Here is a 26,190-nt window from a genome sequence, read left to right as displayed (position 1 = left end):
TGTGACCATTCACAAATGGACTCAGAAAATGAGACACCGTTCACAAACGGGCTCAAGGAGAACACGAGAACATTCACAAATGGACTCGGGAAATGAGGCACCGTTCACAAACGGGCTCAAGGAAAACACGAGAACATTCAGAAATGGACTCGGGAAATGAGGCATCGTTCACTAACGGGCTCAAGGAGAACATGAAACCATTCAGAAATGGACTCAGAAAATGAGACACCGTTCACAAACGGGTTCAAGGAGAACATGAGACCATTCCCAAATGGAGTCGGAAAATGAGACACTGTTCACAAACGGGCTCAAGGAGAACACGAGACCATTTACAAATGGAGTCGGGAAATGAGGCAGTGTTCACAAACGGGCTCAAGGAGGACAGGAGACCATTCACAAATTGACTCAGAAAATGAGACACCATTCACAAACAGGCTAATGAAAAATACTAGACCATTCACAAATGGACTCGGGAAATGAGGCACTGTTCACAAACGGGCTCAAGGAGGACATGAGACCATTTACAAATGGACTCAGAAATGAGACACCGTTCACAAACGGGCTCAAGGAGAACACGAGACCATTCACCAATGGACTCAGAAAATGAGACATCATTCACAAACGGGCTTAAGGAGAACACGAGACCATTCACAAATGGACTAAGAAAATGAGACACCGTTCACAAACGGGCGCAAGGAGAACACAAGACCATTCACCAATGGACTCAGAAAATGAGACACCGTTCACAAACGGGCTCAAGTAGAACACGAGACCATTCACAAATGGACTAAGAAAATGAGACACCGTTCACAAATGAGCGCAATGAGAACACGAGAACATTCACAAATGGACTCGGGAAATGAGGCACCGTTCACAAACGGGCTCAAGGAAAACACGAGAACATTCAGAAATGGACTCGGAAAATGAGGCACCGTTCACAAACGGGCTCAAGGAAAACACGAGACAATTCAGAAATGGACTCGGGAAATGAGGCACCGTTCACTAACGGGCTCAAGGAGAACATGAAACCATTAAGAAATGGACTCAGAAAATTAGACACCCTTCACAAAGGGGCTCAAGTAGAACACGAGACCATTCACAAATGGACTAAGAGAATGAGACACCATTCACAAACGGGTTCAAGGACAACACGAGACCATTCACAAATATACTCGGAAAATGAGGCACCGTTCACAAACGGGCTCAAGGAGGACATGAGACCATTAACAAACGAACTCAGAAAATGAGACACCGTTCACAAACGGGTTCAAGGAGAACATGAGACCATTCCCAAATGGAGTCGGAAAATGGGACACCGTTCCAAAACGGCGGGCTCAAGGAAAACAAGAGACCATTCACAAATGAACTCAGAAAATGAGACACCGTTCACAAACGGGCGCATGGAGGACATGAGAGCATTCACAAATGGACTCAGAAAATGAGATATCGTTTACAAACGAGCTCAAAGAGGATATGAGGCCATTCACATATGGACTCGAAAAATGAGACACCGTTCACAAACGGGCTCAAGGAGAACACGAGACCATTCACCAATGGACTCAGAAAATGAGACACCGTTCACAAACGGGCTCAAGTAGAACACGAGACCATTCACAAATGGATGAAGAAAATGAGACACCGTTTACAAACGGGCGCAAGGAGAACACGAGACCATTCACCAATGGACTCAGAAAATGAAGCACCGTTCACAAACGGGCTCATGTAGAACACGAGACCATTTACAAATGGACTAAGAAAATGAGACACCGTTCACAAACGGGCGCAATGAGAACACGGGACCATTCACATTTGGAATAAGAAAATGAGACACTGTTCACAAACGGGCTCAAGGAGAACACGAGACCATTCACAAATCGAATCGGGAAATGCGGCACCGTTCACAAACGGGCTCAAGGAGGACATGTGACCATTCACAAATGGACTCAGAAAATGAGACACCGTTCACAAACGGGCTCAAGGAGAACACGAGAACAATCACAAATGGACTCGGGAAATGAGGCACCGTTCACAAACGGGCTCAAGGAAAACACGAGAACATTCAGAAATGGACTCGGGAAATGAGGCACCGTTCACTAACGGGCTCAAGGAGAACATGAAACCATTCAGAAATGGACTCAGAAAATGAGACACCGTTCACAAACGGGTTCAAGGACAACACGAGACCATTCACAAATATACTCGGAAAATGAGGCACCGTTCACAAACGAGCTCAAGGAGAACATGAGACCATTCACAAACGAACTCAGAAAATGAGACACCGTTCACAAACGGGTTCAAGGAGAACATGAGACCATTCCCAAATGGAGTCGGAAAATGGGACACCGTTCACAAACGGGCTCAAGGAGAACACGAGACCATTTACAAATGGAGTCGGAAAATGAGGCAGTGTTCACAAACGGGCTCAAGGAGGACAGGAGACCATTCACAAATTGACTCAGAAAATGAGACACCATTCACAAACAGGCTAATGAAAAATACTAGACCATTCACAAATGAACTCGGGAAATGAGGCACTGTTCGGGCTCAAGGAGGACATGAGACCATTTACAAATGGACTCAGAAATGAGACACCGTTCACAAACGGGCTCAAGGAGAACACGAGACCATTCACCAATGGACTCAGAAAATGAGACATCATTCACAAACGGGCTTAAGGAGAACACGAGACCATTCACAAATGGACTAAGAAAATGAGACACCGTTCACAAACGGGCGCAAGGAGAACACAAGAGCATTCACCAATGGACTTAGAAAATTAGACACCGTTCCAAAACGGGCGCAATGAGAACACAGGACCATTCACATTTGGACTAAGAAAATGAGACACCGTTCACAAACGGGCTCAAGGAGAACACGAGACCATTCACCAATGGACTCAGAAAATGAAGCACCGTTCACAAACGGGCTCATGTAGAACATGAGACCATTTACAAATGGACTAAGAAAATAAGACACCGTTCACAAACGGGCGCAATGAGAACACGGGACCATTCACATTTGGAATAAGAAAATGAGACACTGTTCACAAACGGGCTCAAGGAGAACACGAGACCATTCACAAATCGAATCGGGAAATGCGGCACCGTTCAAACACGGGCTCAAGGAGGACATGTGACCATTCGCAAATGGACTCAGAAAATGAGACACCGTTCACAAACGGGCTCAAGGAGAACACGAGAACATTCACAAATGGACTCGGGAAATGAGGCACCGTTCACAAACGGGCTCAAGGAAAACACGAGAACATTCAGAAATGGACTCGGGAAATGAGGCACCGTTCACTAACGGGCTCAAGGAGAACATGAAACCATTCAGAAATGGACTCAGAAAATGAGACACCGTTCACAAACGGGTTCAAGGACAACACGAGACCATTCACAAATATACTCGGAAAATGAGGCACCGTTCACAAACGGGCTCAAGGAGAACATGAGACCATTCACAAACGAACTCAGAAAATGAGACACCGTTCACAAACGGGTTCAAGGAGAACATGAGACCATTCCCAAATGGAGTCGAAAAATGGGACACCGTTCACAAACGGGCTCAAGGAGAACACGAGACCATTTACAAATGGAGTCGGGAAATGAGGCAGTGTTCACAAACGGGCTCAAGGAGGACAGGAGACCATTCACAAATTGACTCAGAAAATGAGACACCATTCACAAACAGGCTAATGAAAAATACTAGACCATTCACAAATGGACTCGGTAAATGAGGCACTGTTCACAAACGGGCTCAAGGAGGACATGAGACCATTTACAAATGGACTCAGAAATGAGACACCGTTCAGAAACGGGCTCAAGGAGAACACGAGACCATTCACCAATGGACTCAGAAAATGAGACATCATTCACAAACGGGCTTAAGGAGAACACGAGACCATTCACAAATGGACTAAGAAAATGAGACACCGTTCACAAACGGGCGCAAGGAGAACACAAGACCATTCACCAATGGACTCAGAAAATGAGACACCGTTCACAAACGGGCTCAAGTAGAACACGAGACCATTCACAAATGGACTAAGAAAATGAGACACCGTTCACAAATGAGCGCAATGAGAACACGAGAACATTCACAAATGGACTCGGGAAATGAGGCACCGTTCACAAACGGGCTCAAGGAAAACACGAGAACATTCAGAAATGGACTCGGAAAATGAGGCACCGTTCACAAAACACGAGACAATTCAGAAATGGACTCGGGAAATGAGGCACCGTTCACTAACGGGCTCAAGGAGAACATGAAACCATTAAGAAATAGACTCAGAAAATTAGACACCCTTCACAAACGGGCTCAAGTAGAACACGAGACCATTCACAAATGGACTAAGAGAATGAGACACCATTCACAAACGGGTTCAAGGACAACACGAGACCATTCACAAATATACTCGGAAAATGAGGCACCGTTCACAAACGGGCTCAAGGAGGACATGAGACCATTCACAAACGAACTCAGAAAATGAGACACCGTTCACAAACGGGTTCAAGGAGAACATGAGACCATTCCCAAATGGAGTCGGAAAATGGGACACCGTTCCAAAACGGCGGGCTCAAGGAGAACAAGAGACCATTCACAAATGAACTCAGAAAATGAGACACCGTTCACAAACGGGCGCATGGAGGACATGAGAGCATTCACAAATGGACTCAGAAAATGAGATATCGTTTACAAACGAGCTCAAAGAGGATATGAGGCCATTCACATATGGACTCGAAAAATGAGACACCGTTCACAAACGGGCTGAAGGAGAACACGAGACCATTTACAAATGGAGTCGGGAAATGAGGCACTGTTCACAAACGGGCTCAAGGAGGACAGGAGACCATTCACAAATGGACTCAGAAAATGAGACACCATTCACAAACAGGCTAATGAAAAATACTAGACCATTCACAAATGGACTCGGGAAATTAGGCACTGTTCGGGCCCAAGGAGGACATGAGACCATTTACAAATGGACTCAGAAATGAGACACCGTTCACAAACGGGCTCAAGGAGAACACGAGACCATTCACCAATGGACTCAGAAAATGAGACATCATTCACAAACGGGCTTAAGGAGAACACGAGACCATTCACAAATGGACTAAGAAAATGAGACACCGTTCACAAACGGGCGCAAGGAGAACACAAGAGCATTCACCAATGGACTTAGAAAATTAGACACCGTTCAAAAACGGGCGCAATGAGAACACAGGACCATTCACATTTGGACTAAGAAAATGAGACACCGTTCACAAACGGGCTCAAGGAGAACACGAGACCATTCACCAATGGACTCAGAAAATGAGACACCGTTCACAAACGGGCTGAAGTAGAACACGAGACCATTCACAAATGGACGAAGAAAATGAGACACCGTTTACAAACGGGCGCAAGGAGAACACGAGACCATTCACCAATGGACTCAGAAAATGAAGCACCGTTCACAAACGGGCTCATGTAGAACACGAGACCATTTACAAATGGACTAAGAAAATAAGACACCGTTCACAAACGGGCGCAATGAGAACACGGGACCATTCACATTTGGAATAAGAAAATGAGACACTGTTCACAAACGGGCTCAAGGAGAACACGAGACCATTCACAAATCGAATCGGGAAATGCGGCACCGTTCACAAACGGGCTCAAGGAGGACATGTGACCATTCGCAAATGGACTCAGAAAATGAGACACCGTTCACAAACGGGCTCAAGGAGAACACGAGAACATTCACAAATGGACTCGGGAAATGAGGCACCGTTCACAAACGGGCTCAAGGAAAACACGAGAACATTCAGAAATGGACTCGGGAAATGAGGCACCGTTCACTAACGGGCTCAAGGAGAACATGAAACCATTCAGAAATGGACTCAGAAAATGAGACACCGTTCACAAACGGGTTCAAGGACAACACGAGACCATTCACAAATATACTCGGAAAATGAGGCACCGTTCACAAACGGGCTCAAGGAGAACATGAGACCATTCACAAACGAACTCAGAAAATGAGACACCGTTCACAAACGGGTTCAAGGAGAACATGAGACCATTCCCAAATGGAGTCGAAAAATGGGACACCGTTCACAAACGGGCTCAAGGAGAACACGAGACCATTTACAAATGGAGTCGGGAAATGAGGCAGTGTTCACAAACGGGCTCAAGGAGGACAGGAGACCATTCACAAATTGACTCAGAAAATGAGACACCATTCACAAACAGGCTAATGAAAAATACTAGACCATTCACAAATGGACTCGGTAAATGAGGCACTGTTCACAAACGGGCTCAAGGAGGACATGAGACCATTTACAAATGGACTCAGAAATGAGACACCGTTCACAAACGGGCTCAAGGAGAACACGAGACCATTCACCAATGGACTCAGAAAATGAGACATCATTCACAAACGGGCTTAAGGAGAACACGAGACCATTCACAAATGGACTAAGAAAATGAGACACCGTTCACAAACGGGCGCAAGGAGAACACAAGACCATTCACCAATGGACTCAGAAAATGAGACACCGTTCACAAACGGGCTCAAGTAGAACACGAGACCATTCACAAATGGACTAAGAAAATGAGACACCGTTCACAAATGAGCGCAATGAGAACACGAGAACATTCACAAATGGACTCGGGAAATGAGGCACCGTTCACAAACGGGCTCAAGGAAAACACGAGAACATTCAGAAATGGACTCGGAAAATGAGGCACCGTTCACAAACGGGCTCAAGGAAAACACGAGACAATTCAGAAATGGACTCGGGAAATGAGGCACCGTTCACTAACGGGCTCAAGGAGAACATGAAACCATTAAGAAATGGACTCAGAAAATTAGACACCCTTCACAAACGGGCTCAAGTAGAACACGAGACCATTCACAAATGGACTAAGAGAATGAGACACCATTCACAAACGGGTTCAAGGACAACACGAGACCATTCACAAATATACTCGGAAAATGAGGCACCGTTCACAAACGGGCTCAAGGAGGACATGAGACCATTCACAAACGAACTCAGAAAATGAGACACCGTTCACAAACGGGTTCAAGGAGAACATGAGACCATTCCCAAATGGAGTCGGAAAATGGGACACCGTTCCAAAACGGCGGCCTCAAGGAGAACAAGAGAACATTCACAAATGAACTCAGAAAATGAGACACCGTTCACAAACGGGCGCATGGAGGACATGAGAGCATTCACAAATGGACTCAGAAAATGAGATATCGTTTACAAACGAGCTCAAAGAGGATATGAGGCCATTCACATATGGACTCGAAAAATGAGACACCGTTCACAAACGGGCTGAAGGAGAGCACGAGACCATTTACAAATGGAGTCGGGAAATGAGGCACTGTTCACAAACGGGCTCAAGGAGGACAGGAGACCATTCACAAATGGACTCAGAAAATGAGACACCATTCACAAACAGGCTAATGAAAAATACTAGACCATTCACAAATGGACTCGGGAAATGAGGCACTGTTCACAAACGGGCTCAAGGAGGACATGAGACCATTCACAAATGAACTCAGAAATGAGACACCGTTCACAAACGGGCTCAAGGAGAACACGAGACCATTCACCAATGGACTCAGAAAATGAGACATCATTCACAAACGGGCTTAAGGAGAACACGAGACCATTCACAAATGGACTAAGAAAATGAGACACCGTTCACAAATGGGCGCAAGGAGAACACAAGAGCATTCACCAATGGACTTAGAAACTGAGACACCGTTCAAAAACGGGCGCAATGAGAACACAGGACCATTCACTTTTGGACTAAGAAAATGAGACACCGTTCACAAACGGGCTCAAGGAGAACACGAGACCATTCACCAATGGACTCGGGAAATGAGGCACTGTTCACAAACGGGCTCAAGGAGGACATGAGACCATTCACAAATGAACTCAGAAATGAGACCCCGTTCACAAACGGGCTCAAGGAGAACACGAGACCATTCACCAATGGATGAAGAAAATGAGACATCATTCACAAACGGGCTTAAGGAGAACACGAGACCATTCACAAATGGACTAAGAAAATGAGACACCGTTAACAAACGGGCGCAAGGAGAACACAAGACCATTCACCAATGGACTCAGAAAATGAGACACCGTTCAAAAACGGGCTCAAGTAGAACACGAGACCTTTCACAAATGGACTAAGAAAATGAGACACCGTTCACAAACGGGCGCAATGAGAACACGGGACCATTCACATTTGGACTAAGAAAATGAGACACTGTTCACAAACGGGCTCAAGGAGAACACGAGACTATTCACATGTCGAATCGGGAAATGCGGCACCGTTCACAAACGGGCTTAAGGAGGACATGTGACCATTCACAAATGGACTCAGAAAATGAGACACCGTTCAGAAACGGGTTCAAGGAGAACACGAGAACATTCACAAATGAACTCAGAAAATGAGACACCGTTAACAAACGGGCTCAAGGAGAACTCGAGAACATTCACAAATGGACTCGGGAAATGAGGCACCGTTCACAAACGGGCTCAAGGAAAACACGAGAACATTCAGAAATGGACTCGGAAAATGAGGCACCGTTCACTAACGGGCTCAAGGAGAACATGAAACCATTCAGAAATGGACTCCGAAAATTAGACACCCTTCACAAACGTGCTCAAGTAGAACACGAGACCATTCACAAATGGACTAAGAAAATGAGACACCGTTCACAAACGGGTTCAAGGACAACATGAGAGCATTCACAAATGGACTCAGAAAATGAGACACCGCTCAGAAACGGGTTCAAGGAGAACACGAGATCATTCACAAATAGACTCAGAAAATGAGACACCGTTAACAAACGGGCTCAAGGAGAACACGAGAACATTCACAAATGGACTCGGGAAATGAGGCACCGTTCACAAACGGGCTCAAGGAAAACACGAGAACATTCAGAAATGGACTCGGAAAATGAGGCACCGTTCACAAACGGGCGCAAGAAAAACACGAGACAAATCAGAAATGGACTCGGGAAATGAGGCACCGTTCACTAACGGGCTCAAGGAGAATATGAAACCATTCAGAAATGGACTCAGAAAATTAGACACCCTTCACAAACGGGCTCAAGTAGAACACGAGACCATTCACAAATGGACTAAGAGAATGAGACACCATTCACAAACGGGTTCAAGGACAACACGAGACCATTCACAAATATACTCGGAAAATGAGGCACCGTTTACAAACGGGCTCAAGGAGGACATGAGACCATTCACAAACGAACTCAGAAAATGAGACACCGTTCACAAACGGGTTCAAGGAGAACATGAGACCATTCCCAAATGGAGTCGGAAAATGGGACACCGTTCCAAAACGGCGGGCTCAAGGAGAACAAGAGACCATTCACAAATGAACTCAGAAAATGAGACACCGTTCACAAACGGGCGCAAGGAGGACATGAGAGCATTCACAAATGGACTCAGAAAATGAGATATCGTTTACCAACGAGCTCAAAGAGGATATGAGGCCATTCACATATGGACTCGAAAAATGAGACACCGTTCACAAACGGGCTGAAGGAGAACACGAGACCATTTACAAATGGAGTCGGGAAATGAGGCACTGTTCACAAACGGGCTCAAGGAGGACAGGAGACCATTCACAAATGGACTCAGAAAATGAGACACCATTCACAAACAGGCTAATAAAAAATACTAGACCATTCACAAATGGACTCGGGAAATGAGGCACTGTTCACAAACGGGCTCAAGGAGGACATGAGACCATTCACAAATGAACTCAGAAATGAGACACCGTTCACAAACGGGCTCAAGGAGAACACGAGACCATTCACCAATGGACTCAGAAAATGAGACATCATTCACAAACGGGCATAAGGAGAACACGAGACCATTCACAAATGGACTAAGAAAATGAGACACCGTTCACAAACGGGCGCAAGGAGAACACAAGAGCATTCACCAATGGACTTAGAAAATGAGACACCGTTCAAAAACGGGCGCAATGAGAACACGGGACCATTCACATTTGGACTAAGAAAATGAGACACCGTTCACAAACGGGCTCAAGGAGAACACGAGACCATTCACCAATGGACTCAGAAAATGAGACACCGTTCACAAACGGGCTCAAGTAGAACACGTGACCATTCACAAATGGACGAAGAAAATGAGACACCGTTTAGAAACGGGCGCAAGGAGAACACGAGACCATTCACCAATGGACTCAGAAAATGAAGCACCGTTCACAAACGGGCTCATGTAGAACACGAGACCATTTACAAATGGACTAAGAAAATGAGACACCGTTCACAAACGGGCGCAATGAGAACACGGGACCATTCACATTTGGAATAAGAAAATGAGACACTGTTCACAAACGGGCTCAAGGAGAACACGAGACCATTCACAAATCGAATCGGGAAATGCGGCACCGTTCACAAACGGGCTCAAGGAGGACATGTGACCATTCACAAATGGACTCAGAAAATGAGACACCGTTCACAAACGGGCTCAAGGAGAACACGAGAACATTCACAAATGGACTCGGGAAATGAGGCACCGTTCACAAACGGGCTCAAGGAAAACACGAGAACATTCAGAAATGGACTCGGGAAATGAGGCATCGTTCACTAACGGGCTCAAGGAGAACATGAAACCATTCAGAAATGGACTCAGAAAATGAGACACCGTTCACAAACGGGTTCAAGGAGAACATGAGACCATTCCCAAATGGAGTCGGAAAATGAGACACTGTTCACAAACGGGCTCAAGGAGAACACGAGACCATTTACAAATGGAGTCGGGAAATGAGGCAGTGTTCACAAACGGGCTCAAGGAGGACAGGAGACCATTCACAAATTGACTCAGAAAATGAGACACCATTCACAAACAGGCTAATGAAAAATACTAGACCATTCACAAATGGACTCGGGAAATGAGGCACTGTTCACAAACGGGCTCAAGGAGGACATGAGACCATTTACAAATGGACTCAGAAATGAGACACCGTTCACAAACGGGCTCAAGGAGAACACGAGACCATTCACCAATGGACTCAGAAAATGAGACATCATTCACAAACGGGCTTAAGGAGAACACGAGACCATTCACAAATGCACTAAGAAAATGAGACACCGTTCACAAACGGGCGCAAGGAGAACACAAGACCATTCACCAATGTACTCAGAAAATGAGACACCGTTCACAAACGGGCTCAAGTAGAACACGAGACCATTCACAAATGGACTAAGAAAATGAGACACCGTTCACAAATGAGCGCAATGAGAACACGAGAACATTCACAAATGGACTCGGGAAATGAGGCACCGTTCACAAACGGGCTCAAGGAAAACACGAGAACATTCAGAAATGGACTCGGAAAATGAGGCACCGTTCACAAACGGGCTCAAGGAAAACACGAGACAATTCAGAAATGGACTCGGGAAATGAGGCACCGTTCACTAACGGGCTCAAGGAGAACATGAAACCATTAAGAAATGGACTCAGAAAATTAGACACCCTTCACAAAGGGGCTCAAGTAGAACACGAGACAATTCACAAATGGACTAAGAGAATGAGACACCATTCACAAACGGGTTCAAGGACAACACGAGACCATTCACAAATATACTCGGAAAATGAGGCACCGTTCACAAACGGGCTCAAGGAGGACATGAGACCATTAACAAACGAACTCAGAAAATGAGACACCGTTCACAAACGGGTTCAAGGAGAACATGAGACCATTCCCAAATGGAGTCGGAAAATGGGACACCGTTCCAAAACGGCGGGCTCAAGGAGAACAAGAGACCATTCACAAATGAACTCAGAAAATGAGACACCGTTCACAAACGGGCGCAAGGAGGACATGAGAGCATTCACAAATGGACTCAGAAAATGAGATATCGTTTACAAACGGGCGCAATGAGAACACAGGACCATTCACATTTGGACTAAGAAAATGAGACACCGTTCACAAACGGGCTCAAGGAGAACACGAGACCATTCACCAATGGACTCAGAAAATGAGACACCGTTCACAAACGGGCTCAAGTAGAACACGAGACCATTCACAAATGGACGAAGAAAATGAGACACCGTTTACAAACGGGCGCAAGGAGAACACGAGACCATTCACCAATGGACTCAGAAAATGAAGCACCGTTCACAAACGGGCTCATGTAGAACACGAGACCATTTACAAATGGACTAAGAAAATGAGACACCGTTCACAAACGGGCGCAATGAGAACACGGGACCATTCACATTTGGAATAAGAAAATGAGTCACTGTTCACAAACGGGCTCAAGGAGAACACGAGACCATTCACAAATCGAATCGGGAAATGCGGCACCGTTCACAAACGGGCTCAAGGAGGACATGTGACCATTCACAAATGGACTCAGAAAATGAGACACCGTTCACAAACGGGCTCAAGGAGAACACGAGAACAATCACAAATGGACTCGGGAAATGAGGCACCGTTCACAAACGGGCTCAAGGAAAACACGAGAACATTCAGAAATGGACTCGGGAAATGAGGCACCGTTCACTAACGGGCTCAAGGAGAACATGAAACCATTCAGAAATGGACTCAGAAAATGAGACACCGTTCACAAACGGGTTCAAGGACAACACGAGACCATTCACAAATATAGTCGGAAAATGAGGCACCGTTCACAAACGGGCTCAAGGAGAACATGAGACCATTCACAAACGAACTCAGAAAATGAGACACCGTTCACAAACGGGTTCAAGGAGAACATGAGACCATTCCCAAATGGAGTCGAAAAATGGGACACCGTTCACAAACGGGCTCAAGGAGAACACGAGACCATTTACAAATGGAGTCGGGAAATGAGGCAGTGTTCACAAACGGGCTCAAGGAGGACAGGAGACCATTCACAAATTGACTCAGAAAATGAGACACCATTCACAAACAGGCTAATGAAAAATACTAGACCATTCACAAATGGACTCGGTAAATGAGGCACTGTTCACAAACGGGCTCAAGGAGGACATGAGACCATTTACAAATGGACTCAGAAATGAGACACCGTTCACAAACGGGCTCAAGGAGAACACGAGACCATTCACCAATGAACTCAGAAAATGAGACATCATTCACAAACGGGCTTAAGGAGAACACGAGACCATTCACAAATGGACTAAGAAAATGAGACACCGTTCACAAACGAGCGCAAGGAGAACACAAGACCATTCACCAATGGACTCAGAAAATGAGACACCGTTCACAAACGGGCTCAAGTAGAACACGAGACCATTCACAAATGGACTAAGAAAATGAGACACCGTTCACAAATGAGCGCAATGAGAACACGAGAACATTCACAAATGGACTCGGGAAATGAGGCACCGTTCACAAACGGGCTCAAGGAAAACACGAGAACATTCAGAAATGGACTCGGAAAATGAGGCACCGTTCACAAACGGGCTCAAGGAAAACACGAGACAATTCAGAAATGGACTCGGGAAATGAGGCACCGTTCACTAACGGGCTCAAGGAGAACATGAAACCATTAAGAAATGGACTCAGAAAATTAGACACCCTTCACAAACGGGCTCAAGTAGAACACGAGACCATTCACAAATGGACTAAGAGAATGAGACACCATTCACAAACGGGTTCAAGGACAACACGAGACCATTCACAAATATACTCGGAAAATGAGGCACCGTTCACAAACGGGCTCAAGGAGGACATGAGACCATTCACAAACGAACTCAGAAAATGAGACACCGTTCACAAACGGGTTCAAGGAGAACATGAGACCATTCCCAAATGGAGTCGGAAAATGGGACACCGTTCCAAAACGGCGGGCTCAAGGAGAACAAGAGACCATTCACAAATGAACTCAGAAAATGAGACACCGTTCACAAACGGGCGCATGGAGGACATGAGAGCATTCACAAATGGACTCAGAAAATGAGATATCGTTTACAAACGAGCTCAAAGAGGATATGAGGCCATTCACATATGGACTCGAAAAATGAGACACCGTTCACAAACGGGCTGAAGGAGAACACGAGACCATTTACAAATGGAGTCGGGAAATGAGGCACTGTTCACAAACGGGCTCAAGGAGGACAGGAGACCATTCACAAATGGACTCAGAAAATGAGACACCATTCACAAACAGGCTAATGAAAAATACTAGACCATTCACAAATGGACTCGGGAAATGAGGCACTGTTCACAAACGGGCTCAAGGAGGACATGAGACCATTCACAAATGAACTCAGAAATGAGACACCGTTCACAAACGGGCTCAAGGAGAACACGAGACCATTCACCAATGGACTCAGAAAATGAGACATCATTCACAAACGGGCTTAAGGAGAACACGAGACCATTCACAAATGGACTAAGAAAATGAGACACCGTTCACAAATGGGCGCAAGGAGAACACAAGAGCATTCACCAATGGACTTAGAAAATGAGACACCGTTCAAAAACGGGCGCAATGAGAACACAGGACCATTCACTTTTGGACTAAGAAAATGAGACACCGTTCACAAACGGGCTCAAGGAGAACACGAGACCATTCACCAATGGACTTAGAAAATGAGACACCGTTCACAAACGGGCTGAAGTAGAACACGAGACCATTCACAAATGGACGAAGAAAATGAGACACCGTTTACAAACGGGCGCAAGGAGAACACGAGACCATTCACCAATGGACTCAGAAAATGAAGCACCGTTCACCAACGGGCTCATGTAGAACACGAGACCATTTACAAATGGACTAAGAAAATGAGACACCGTTCACAAACGGGCGCAATGAGAACACGGGACCATTCACATTTGGAATAAGAAAATGAGACACTGTTCACAAACGGGCTCAAGGAGAACACGAGACCATTCACAAATCGAATCGGGAAATGCGGCACCGTTCACAAACGGGCTCAAGGAGGACATGTGACCATTCACAAATGGACTCAGAAAATGAGACACCGTTCACAAACGGGCTCAAGGAGAACACGAGAACATTCACAAATGGACTCGGGAAATGAGGCACCGTTCACAAACGGGCTCAAGGAAAACACGAGAACATTCAAAAATGTACTCGGGAAATGAGGCACCGTTCACTAACGGGCTCAAGGAGAAAATGAAACCATTCAGAAATGGACTCAGAAAATGAGACACCGTTCACAAACGGGTTCAAGGACAACACGAGACCATTCACAAATATACTCGGAAAATGAGGCACCGTTCACAAACGGGCTCAAGGAGAACATGAGACCATTCACAAACGAACTCAGAAAATGAGACACCGTTCACAAACGGGTTCAAGGAGAACATGAGACCATTCCCAAATGGAGTCGGAAAATGGGACACCGTTCACAAACGGGCTCAAAGAGAACACGAGACCATTTACAAATGGAGTCGGGAAATGAGGCAGTGTTCACAAATGGGCTCAAGGAGGACAGGAGACCATTCACAAATTGACTCAGAAAATGAGACACCATTCACAAACAGGCTAATGAAAAATACTAGACCATTCACAAATGGACTCGGGAAATGAGGCACTGTTTACAAACGGGCTCAAGGAGGACATGAGACCATTTACAAATGGACTCAGAAATGAGACACCGTTCACAAACGGGCTCAAGGAGAACACGAGACCATTCACCAATGGACTCAGAAAATGAGACATCATTCACAAACGGGCTTAAGGAGAACACGAGACCATTCACAAATGGACTAAGAAAATGAGACACCGTTCACAAACGGGCGCAAGGAGAACACAAGACCATTCACCAATGGACTCAGAAAATGAGACACCGTTGACAAACGGGCTCAAGTAGAACACGAGACCATTCACAAATGGACTAAGAAAATGAGACACCGTTCACAAATGAGCGCAATGAGAACACGGGACCATTCACATTTGGACTAAGAAAATGAGACACTGTTCACAAACGGGCTCAAGGAGAACACGAGACCATTCACAAATCGAATCGGGAAATGCGGCACCGTTCACAAACGGGCTCAAGGAGGACATGTGACCATTCACAAATGGACTTAGAAAATGAGACACCGTTCACAAACGGGTTCAAGGAGAACACGAGATCATTCACAAATTGACTCAGAAAATGAGACACCGTTAACAAACGGGCTCAAGGAGAACACGAGAACATTCACAAATGGACCCGGGAAATGAGGCACCGTTCACAAACGGGCTCAAGGAAAACACGAGAACATTCAGAAATGGACTCGGGAAATGAGGCACCGTTCACTAACGGGCTCAAGGAGAACATGAAACCATTCAGAAATGGACTCAGAAAATTAGACACCCTTCACAAACGGGCTCAAGTAGAACGCGAGACCATTCACAAATGGACTAAGAAAATGAGACACCGTTCACAAACGGGTTCAAGGACAACACGAGACCATTCACAAATATACTCGGAAAATGAGGCACCGTTCACAAACGGGCTCAAGGAGGACATGAGACCATTCACAAACGAACTCAGAAAATGAGACACCGTTCACAAACGGGTTCAAGGAGAACATGAGACCATTCCCAAATGGAGTCGGAAAATGGGACACCGTTCCAAAACGGCGGGCTCAAGGAGAACAAGAGACCATTCACAAATGAACTAAGAAAATGAGACACCGTTCACAAACGGGCTCAAGGAGGACATGAGAGCATTCACAAATGGACTCAGAAAATGAGATATCGTTTACAAACGAGCTCAAAGAGGATATGAGGCCATTCACATATGGACTCGAAAAATGAGACACCGTTCACAAATGGGCTGAAGGAGAACACGAGACCATTTACAAATGGAGTCGGGAAATGAGGCACTGTTCACAAACGGGCTCAAGGAGGACAGGAGACCATTCACAAATGGACTCAGAAAATGAGACACTATTCACAAACAGGCTCAGGAAAAATACTAGACCATTCACAAATGGACTCGGGAAATGAGGCACTGTTCACAAACGGGCTCAAGGAGGACATGAGACCATTCACAAATGAACTCAGAAATGAGACACCGTTCACAAACGGGCTCAAGGAGAACACGAGACCATTCACCAAAGGACTCAGAAAATGAGACATCATTCACAAACGGGCTTAAGGAGAACACGAGACCATTCACAAATGGACTAAGAAAACGAGACACCGTTCACAAACGGGCGCAAGGAGAACACAAGACCATTCACCAATTGACTCAGAAAATGAGACACCGTTCAAAAACGGGCTCAAGTAGAACACGAGACCATTCACAAATGGACTAAGAAAATGAGACACCGTTCACAAACGGGCGCAATGAGAACACGGGACCATTCACATTTGGACTAAGAAAATGAGACACTGTTCACAAACGGGCTCAAGGAGAACACGAGACCATTCACAAATCGAATCGGGAAATGCGGCACCGTTCACAAACGGGCTTCAGGAGGACATGTGACCATTCACAAATGGACTCAGAAAATGAAACACCGTTCAGAAACGGGTTCAAGGAGAACACGAGATCATTCACAAATGGACTCAGAAAATGAGACAACGTTAACAAACGGGCTAAAGGAGAACTCGAGAACATTCACAAATGGACTCGGGAAATGAGGCACCGTTCACAAACGGGCTCAAGGAAAACACGAGAACATTCAGAAATGGACTCGGAAAATGAGGCACCGTTCACTATAGGGCTCAAGGAGAACATGAAACCATTCAGAAATGGACTCAGAAAATTAGACACCCTTCACAAACGTGCTCAAGTAGAACAGGAGACCATTCACAAATGGACTAAGAAAATGAGACACCGTTCACAAACGGGCGCAATGAGAACACGGGACCGTTCACATTTGGACTAAGAAAATGAGACACTGTTCACAAACGGGCTCAAGGAGAACACGAGACCATTCACAAATCGAATCGGGAAATGCGGCACCGTTCACAAACGGGCTTAAGGAGGACATGTGACCATTCACAAATGGACTCAGAAAATGAGACACCGTTAACAAACGGGCTCAAGGAGAACTCGAGAACATTCACAAATGGACTCGGGAAATGAGGCACCGTTCACAAACGGGCTCAAGGAAAACACGAGAACATTTATAAATGGACACGGAAAATGAGGCACCGTTCACTAACGGGCTCAAGGAGAACATGAAACCATTCAGAAATGGACTCAGAAAATTAGACACCCTTCACAAACGGGCTCAAGTAGAACACGAGACCATTCACAAATGGACTAAGAAAATGAGACACCGTTCACAAATGAGCGCAATGAGAATACGGGACCATTCACATTTGGACTAAGAAAATGAGACACTGTTCACAAACGGGCTCAAGGTGAACACGAGACCATTCACAAATCGAATCGGGAAATGCGGCACCGTTCACAAACGGGCTCAAGGAGGACATGTGACCATTCACAAATGGACTTAGAAAATGAGACACCGTTCACAAACGGGTTCAAGGAGAACACGAGATCATTCACAAATTGACTCAGAAAATGAGACACCGTTAACAAACGGGCTCAAGGAGAACACGAGAACATTCACAAATGGAACCGGGAAATGAGGCACCGTTCACAAACGGGCTCAAGGAAAACACGAGAACATTCAGAAATGGACTCGGGAAATGAGGCACCGTTCACTAACGGGCTCAAGGAGAACATGAAACCATTCAGAAATGGACTCAGAAAATTAGACACCCTTCACAAACGGGCTCAAGTAGAACACGAGACCATTCACAAATGGACTAAGAAAATGAGACTCCGTTCACAAACGGGTTCAAGGACAACACGAGACCATTCACAAATATACTCGGAAAATGAGGCACCGTTCACAAACGGGCTCAAGGAGGACATGAGACCATTCACAAACGAACTCAGAAAATGAGACACCGTTCACAAACGGGTTCAAGGAGAACATGAGACCATTCCCAAATGGAGTCGGAAAATGAGACACCGTTCCAAAACGGCGGGCTCAAGGAGAACAAGAGACCATTCACAAATGAACTCAGAAAATGAGACACCGTTCACAAACGGGCTCAAGGAGGACATGAGAGCATTCACAAATGGACTCAGAAAATGAGATATCGTTTACAAACGAGCTCAAAGAGGATATGAGGCCATTCACATATGGACTCGAAAAATGAGACACCGTTCACAAACGGGCTGAAGGAGAACACGAGACCATTTACAAATGGAGTCGGGAAATGAGGCACTGTTCACAAACGGGCTCAAGGAGGACAGGAGACCATTCACAAATGGACTCAGAAAATGAGACACCATTCACAAACAGGCTCAGGAAAAATACTAGACCATTCACAAATGGACTCGGGAAATGAGGCACTGTTCACAAACGGGCTCAAGGAGGACATGAGACCATTCACAAATGAACTCAGAAATGAGACACCGTTCACAAACGGGCTCAAGGAGAACACGAGACCATTCACCAAAGGACTTAGAAAATGAGACATCATTCACAAACGGGCTTAAGGAGAACACGAGACCATTCACAAATGGACTAAGAAAACGAGACACCGTTCACAAACGGGCGCAAGGAGAACACAAGACCATTCACCAATTGACTCAGAAAATGAGACACCGTTCAAAAACGGGCTCAAGTAGAACACGAAACCATTCACAAATGGACTAAGAAAATGAGACACCGTTCACAAACGGGCGCAATGAGAACACGGGACCATTCACATTTGGACTAAGAAAATGAGACACTGTTCACAAACGGGCTCAAGGAGAACACGAGACCATTCACAAATCGAATCGGGAAATGCGGCACCGTTCACAAACGGGCTTAAGGAGGACATGTGACCATTCACAAATGGACTCAGAAAATGAGACACCGTTCAGAAACGGGTTCAAGGAGAACACGAGATCATTCACAAATGGACTCAGAAAATGAGACAACGTTAACAAACGGGCTAAAGGAGAACTCGAGAACATTCACAAATGGACTCGGGAAATGAGGCACCGTTCACAAACGGGCTCAAGGAAAATACGAGAACATTCAGAAATGGACTCGGAAAATGAGGCACCGTTCACTAACGGGCTCAAAGAGAACATGAAACCATTCAGAAATGGACTCAGAAAATTAGACACCCTTCACAAACGTGCTCAAGTAGAACACGAGACCATTCACAAATGGACTAAGAAAATGAGACACCGTTCACAAACGGGCGCAATGAGAACACGGGACCGTTCACATTTGGACTAAGAAAATGAGACACTGTTCACAAACGGGCTCAAGGAGAACACGAGACCATTCACAAATCGAATCGGGAAATGCGGAACCGTTCACAAACGGGCTCAAGGAGGACATGTGACCATTCACAAATGGACTCAGAAAATGAGACACCGTTTACAAACGGGTTCAAGGAGAACACGAGATCATTCACAAATGGACTCAGAAAATGAGACACCGTTAACAAACGGGCTCAAGGAGAACACGAGAACATTCACGAATGGACTCGGGAAATGAGACACCGTTCACAAACGGGCTCAAGGAAAACACGAGAACATTCAGAAATGGACTCGGGAAATGACGCACCGTTCACTAACGGGCTCAAGGAGAACATGAAACCATTCAGAAATGGACTCAGAAAATGAGACACCGTTCACAAACGGGTGCAAGTACAACACGAGACCATTCACAAATATACTCGGAAAATGAGGCACCGTTCACAAACGGGCTCAAGGAGAACATGAGACCATTCAAGAACGAACTCAGAAAATGAGACACCGTTCACAAACGGGTTCAAGGAGAACATGAGACCATTCTCAAATGGAGTCGGAAAATGGGACACCGTTCCAAAACGGCGGGCACAAGGAGAACAAGAGACCATTCACAAATGAACGCAGAAAATGAGACACCGTTCACAAACGGGCTCAAGGAAGACATGAGAGCATTCACAAATGGACTCAGAAAATGAGATATCGTTTACAAACGAGCTCAAAGAGGATATGAGGCCATTCACATATGGACTATAAAAATGAGACACCGTTCACAAACGGGCTCAAGGAGAACACGAGACCATTTACAAATGGAGTCGGGAAATGAGGCACTGTTCACAAACGGGCTCAAGGAGGACAGGAGACCATTCACAAATGGACTCAGAAAATGAGACACCATTCACAAACAGGCTCATGAAAAATACTAGACCATTCACAAATGGACTCGGGAAATGATGCACTGTTCACAAATGGGCTCAAAGAAGACATGAGACCACTAACAAATGAACTCAGAAATGAGACACCGTTCACAAACGGGCTCAAGGAGAACACGAGACCATTCACCAATGGACTCAGAAAATGAGACATCATTCACAAACGGGCTTAAGGAGAACACGAGACCATTCACAAATGGACTAAGAAAATGAGACACCGTTCACAAACGGGCGCAAGGAGAACATAAGACCATTCACCAATGGACTCAGAAAATGAGACACCGTTCAAAAACGGGCTCAAGTAGAACACGAGACCATTCACAAATGGACTAAGAAAATGAGACACCGTTCACAAACGGGCGCAATGAGAACACGGGACCATTCACATTTGGACTAAGAAAATGAGACACTGTTCACAAACGGGCTCAAGGAGAACACGAGACCATTCACAAATGGACTCAGAAAATGAGACACTGTTAACAAACGGGCTCAAGGAGAACACGAGAACATTCACAAATGGACTCGGGAAATGAGGCACCGTTCACAAACGGCCTCAAGGAAAACACGAGAACATTCAGAAATGGACTATGGAAATGAGGCACCGTTCACTAACGGGCTCAAGGAGAACATGAAACCATTCAGAAATGGACTCAAAAAATTAGACACCCTTCACAAACGGGCTCAAGTAGAACACGAGACCATTCACAGATGGACTAAGAAAATGAGACACCGTTAACAAACGGGTTCAAGGACAACATGAGAGCATTCACAAATGGACTCAGAAAATGAGATATCGTTTACAAACGGGCTCAAAGAGGATATGAGGCCATTCACATGTGGACTCGAAAAATGAGACACCGTTCACAAACAGGCTAAAGGAGAACACGAGACCATTTACAAATGGAGTCGGGAAATGAGGCACTGTTCACAAACGGGCTCAAGGAGGACAGGAGACCATTCACAAATGGACTCAGAAAATGAGACACCATTCACAAACAGGCTCATGAAAAATACTAGACCCATGACAAATGGACTCGGGAAATGAGGCACTGTTCACAAACGGGCTCAATGAGGACATGAGACCATTCACAAATGGACTCAGAAATGAGACACCGTTCACAAACTGGCTCAAGGAGAACACGAGACCATTCACCAATGGACTCAGAAAATGAGACATCATTGACAAACGGGCTTAAGGAGAACACGCGACCATTCACAAATGGACTAAGAAAATGAGACACCGTTCACAAACGGGCGCAAGGAGAACACAAGACCATTCACCAATGGACTCAGAAAATGAGACTACGTTCACAAACGGGCTCAAGTAGAAAACGAGACCATTCCCAAATGGACTAAGAAAATGAGACACCGTTCACAAACGGGTGCAATGAGAACACGGGAACATTCTCATTTGGACTAAAAAAATGAGACACTGTTCACAAACGGGCTCAAGGAGAACACGAGACCATTCACAAATCGAATCGGGAAATGCGGCACCGTTCACAAACGGGCTCAAGGAGGACATGTGACCATTCACAAATGCACTCAGAAAATGATACACCGTTCACAAACGGGTTCAAGGAGAACACGAGATCATTCACAAATTGACTCAGAAATTGAGACACCGTTAACAAACGGGCTCAAGGAAAACACGAGAACATTCACAAATGGACTCGGGAAATGAGACACCGTTCACAAACGGGCTCAAGGAAAACACGAGAACATTCAGAAATGGACTCGGGAAATGAGGCACCGTTCACTAACGGGCTCAAGGAGAATATGAAACCATTCAGAAATGGACTCAGAAAATTAGACACCCTTCACAAACGGGCTCAAGTAGAACACGAGACCATTCACAAAAGGACTAAGAAAATGAGGCACCGTTCACAAACGGGTTCAAGGACAACACGTGACCATTCACAAATATACTCGGAAGATGAGGCACCGTTCACAAACGGGCTCAAGGAGGACATGAGACCATTCCCAAACGAACTCAGAAAATGAGACACCGTTCACAAACGGGTTCAAGGAGAACATGAGACCATTCCCAAATGGAGTCGGAAAATGAGACACCGTTCCAAAACGGCGGGCTCAAGGAGAACAAGAGACCATTCACAAATGAACTCAGAAAATGAGACACCGTTCACAAACGGGCTCAAGGAGAACATGAGGGCATTCACAAATGGACTCAGAAAATAAGATATCGTTTACAAACGGGCTCAAAGAGGATATGAGGCCATTCACATATGGACTCGAAAAATGAGACACCGTTCACAAACGGGCTCAAGGAGAACACGAGACCATATACAAATGGAGTCGGGAAATGAGGCACTGTTCACAAACGGGCTCAAGGAGGACAGGAGACCATTCACAAATGGACTAAGAAAATGAGACACCATTCACAAACAGGCTCATGAAAAATACTAGACCATTCACAAATGGACTCGGGAAATGTGGCACTGTTCACAAACGGGCTCAAGAAGGACATGAGACCATTCACAAATGAACTCAGAAATGAGACACCGTTCACAAACGGGCTCAAGGAGAACACGAGACCATTCACCAATGGACTCAGAAAATGAGACATCATTCACAAATGGGCTTTAGGAGAACACGAGACCATTCACAAATGGACTAAGAAAATGAGACACCGTTCACAAACGGGCGCAAGGAGAACACGAGACCATTCACCAATGGACTCAGAAAATGAGACACCGTTCACAAACGGGCTCAAGTATAACACGAGACCATTAACAAATGGACTAAGAAAATGAGACACCGTTAACAAACGGGCGTAATGAGAACACGGGACCATTCACATTTGGACTAAGAAAATGAAACACTGTTCACAAACGGGCTCAAAGAGAACACGAGACCATTCACAAATCGAATCGGAAAATGCGGCACCGTTCACAAACGGGTTCAAGGACAACATGAGAGCATTCACAAATGGACTCAGAAAATGAGATATCGTTTACAAACGGGCTCAAAGAGTATATGAGGCCATTCACATGTGTACTCGAAAAATGAGACACCGTTCACAAACGGGCTCAAGGAGAACACGAGACCATTTACAAATGGAGTCGAGAAATGAGGCACTGTTCACAAACGGGCTCAAGGAGGACAGGAGACCATTCACAACTGGACTCAGAAAATGAGACACCATTCACAAACAGGCTCATGAAAAATACTAGACCCATGACAAATGGACTCGGGAAATGAGGCACTGTTCACAAACGGGCTCAATGAGGACATGAGACCATTCACAAATGGACTCAGAAATGAGATACCGTTCACAAACTGGCTCAAGGAGAACACGAGACCATTTACCAATGGACTCAGAAAATGAGACATCATTGACAAACGGGCTTAAGGAGAACACGCGACCATTCACAAATGGACTAAGAAAATGAGACACCGTTCACAAACGGGCGCAAGGAGAACACAAGACCATTCACCAATGGACTCAGAAAATGAGACACCGTTCACAAACGGGCTCAAGTAGAAAACGAGACCATTCACAAATGGACTAAGAAAATGAGACACCGTTCACAAACGGGTGCAATGAGAACACGGGAGCATTCACATTTGGACTAAGAAAATGAGACACTGTTCACAAACGGGCTCAAGGAGAACACGAGACCATTCACAAATCGAATCGGGAAATGCGGCACCGTTCACAAACGGGCTCAAGGAGGACATGTGACCATTCACAAATGCACTCAGAAAATGAGACACTGTTCACAAACGGGTTCAAGGAGAACACGAGATCATTCACAAATTGACTCAGAAAATGAGACACCGTTAACAAACGGGCTCAAGGAGAACACGAGAACATTCACAAATGGACTCGGGAAATGAGACACCGTTCACAAACGGGCTCAAGGACAACACGAGAACATTCACAAATGGACTCGGGAAATGAGGCACCGTTCACTAACGGGCTCAAGGAGAATATGAAACCATTCAGAAATGGACTCAGAAAATTAGACACCCTTCACAAACGGGCTCAAGTAGAACACGAGACCATTCACAAATGGACTAAGAAAATGAGACACCGTTCACAAACGGGTTCAAGGACAACACGAGACCATTCACAAATATGCTCGAAAAATGAGGCACCGTTCACAAACGGGCTCAAGGAGGACATGAGACCATTCACAAACGAACTCAGAAAATGAGACACCGTTCACAAACGGGTTCAAGGAGAACATGAGACATTCCCAAATGGAGTCGGAAAATGGGACACCGTTCCAAAACGGCGGGCTCAAGGAGAACAAGAGACCATTCACAAATGAACTCAGAAAATGAGACACCGTTCACAAACGGGCTCAAGGAGGACATGAGGGCATTCACAAATGGACTCAGAAAATGAGATATCATTTACAAACGGGCTCAAAGAGGATATGAGGCCATTCACATATGGACTCGAAAAATGAGACACCGTTCACAAACGGGCTCAAGGAGAACACGAAACCAAATACAAATGGAGTCGGGAAATGAGGCACTGTTCACAAACGGGCTCAAGGAGGACAGGAGACCATTCACAAATGGACTAAGCAAATGAGACACCATTCACAAACAGGCTCATGAAAAATACTAGACCATTCACAAATGGACTCGGGAAATGAGGCACTGTTCACAAACGGGCTCAAGAAGGATATGAGACCATTCACAAATGAACTCAGAAATGAGACACCGTTCACAAACGGGCTCAAGGAGAACACGAGACCATTCACCAATGGACTCAGAAAATGAGACATCATTCACAAACGGGCTTAAGGAGAACACGAGACCATTCACAAATGGACTAAGAAAATGAGACACCGTTCACAAACGGGCTCAAGGAGAACATGAAACCATTCAGAAATGGACTCAGAAAATTAGACACCCTTCACAAATGGACTAGGAAAATGAGACACCATTCACAAACGGGCGCAAGGAGAACACGAGATCATTCACCAATGGACTCAGAAAATGAGACGTCATTCACAAACGGGCTTAAGGAG

Source organism: Tasmannia lanceolata, unplaced genomic scaffold, assembly GCF_043159265.1.
Source record: "Tasmannia lanceolata isolate RefF3 unplaced genomic scaffold, GAP_Taslan_0.1 ptg000002l, whole genome shotgun sequence".
Taxonomy (NCBI): Eukaryota; Viridiplantae; Streptophyta; class Magnoliopsida; order Canellales; family Winteraceae; genus Tasmannia; species Tasmannia lanceolata.
This window is presented reverse-complemented; position numbering follows the sequence as displayed.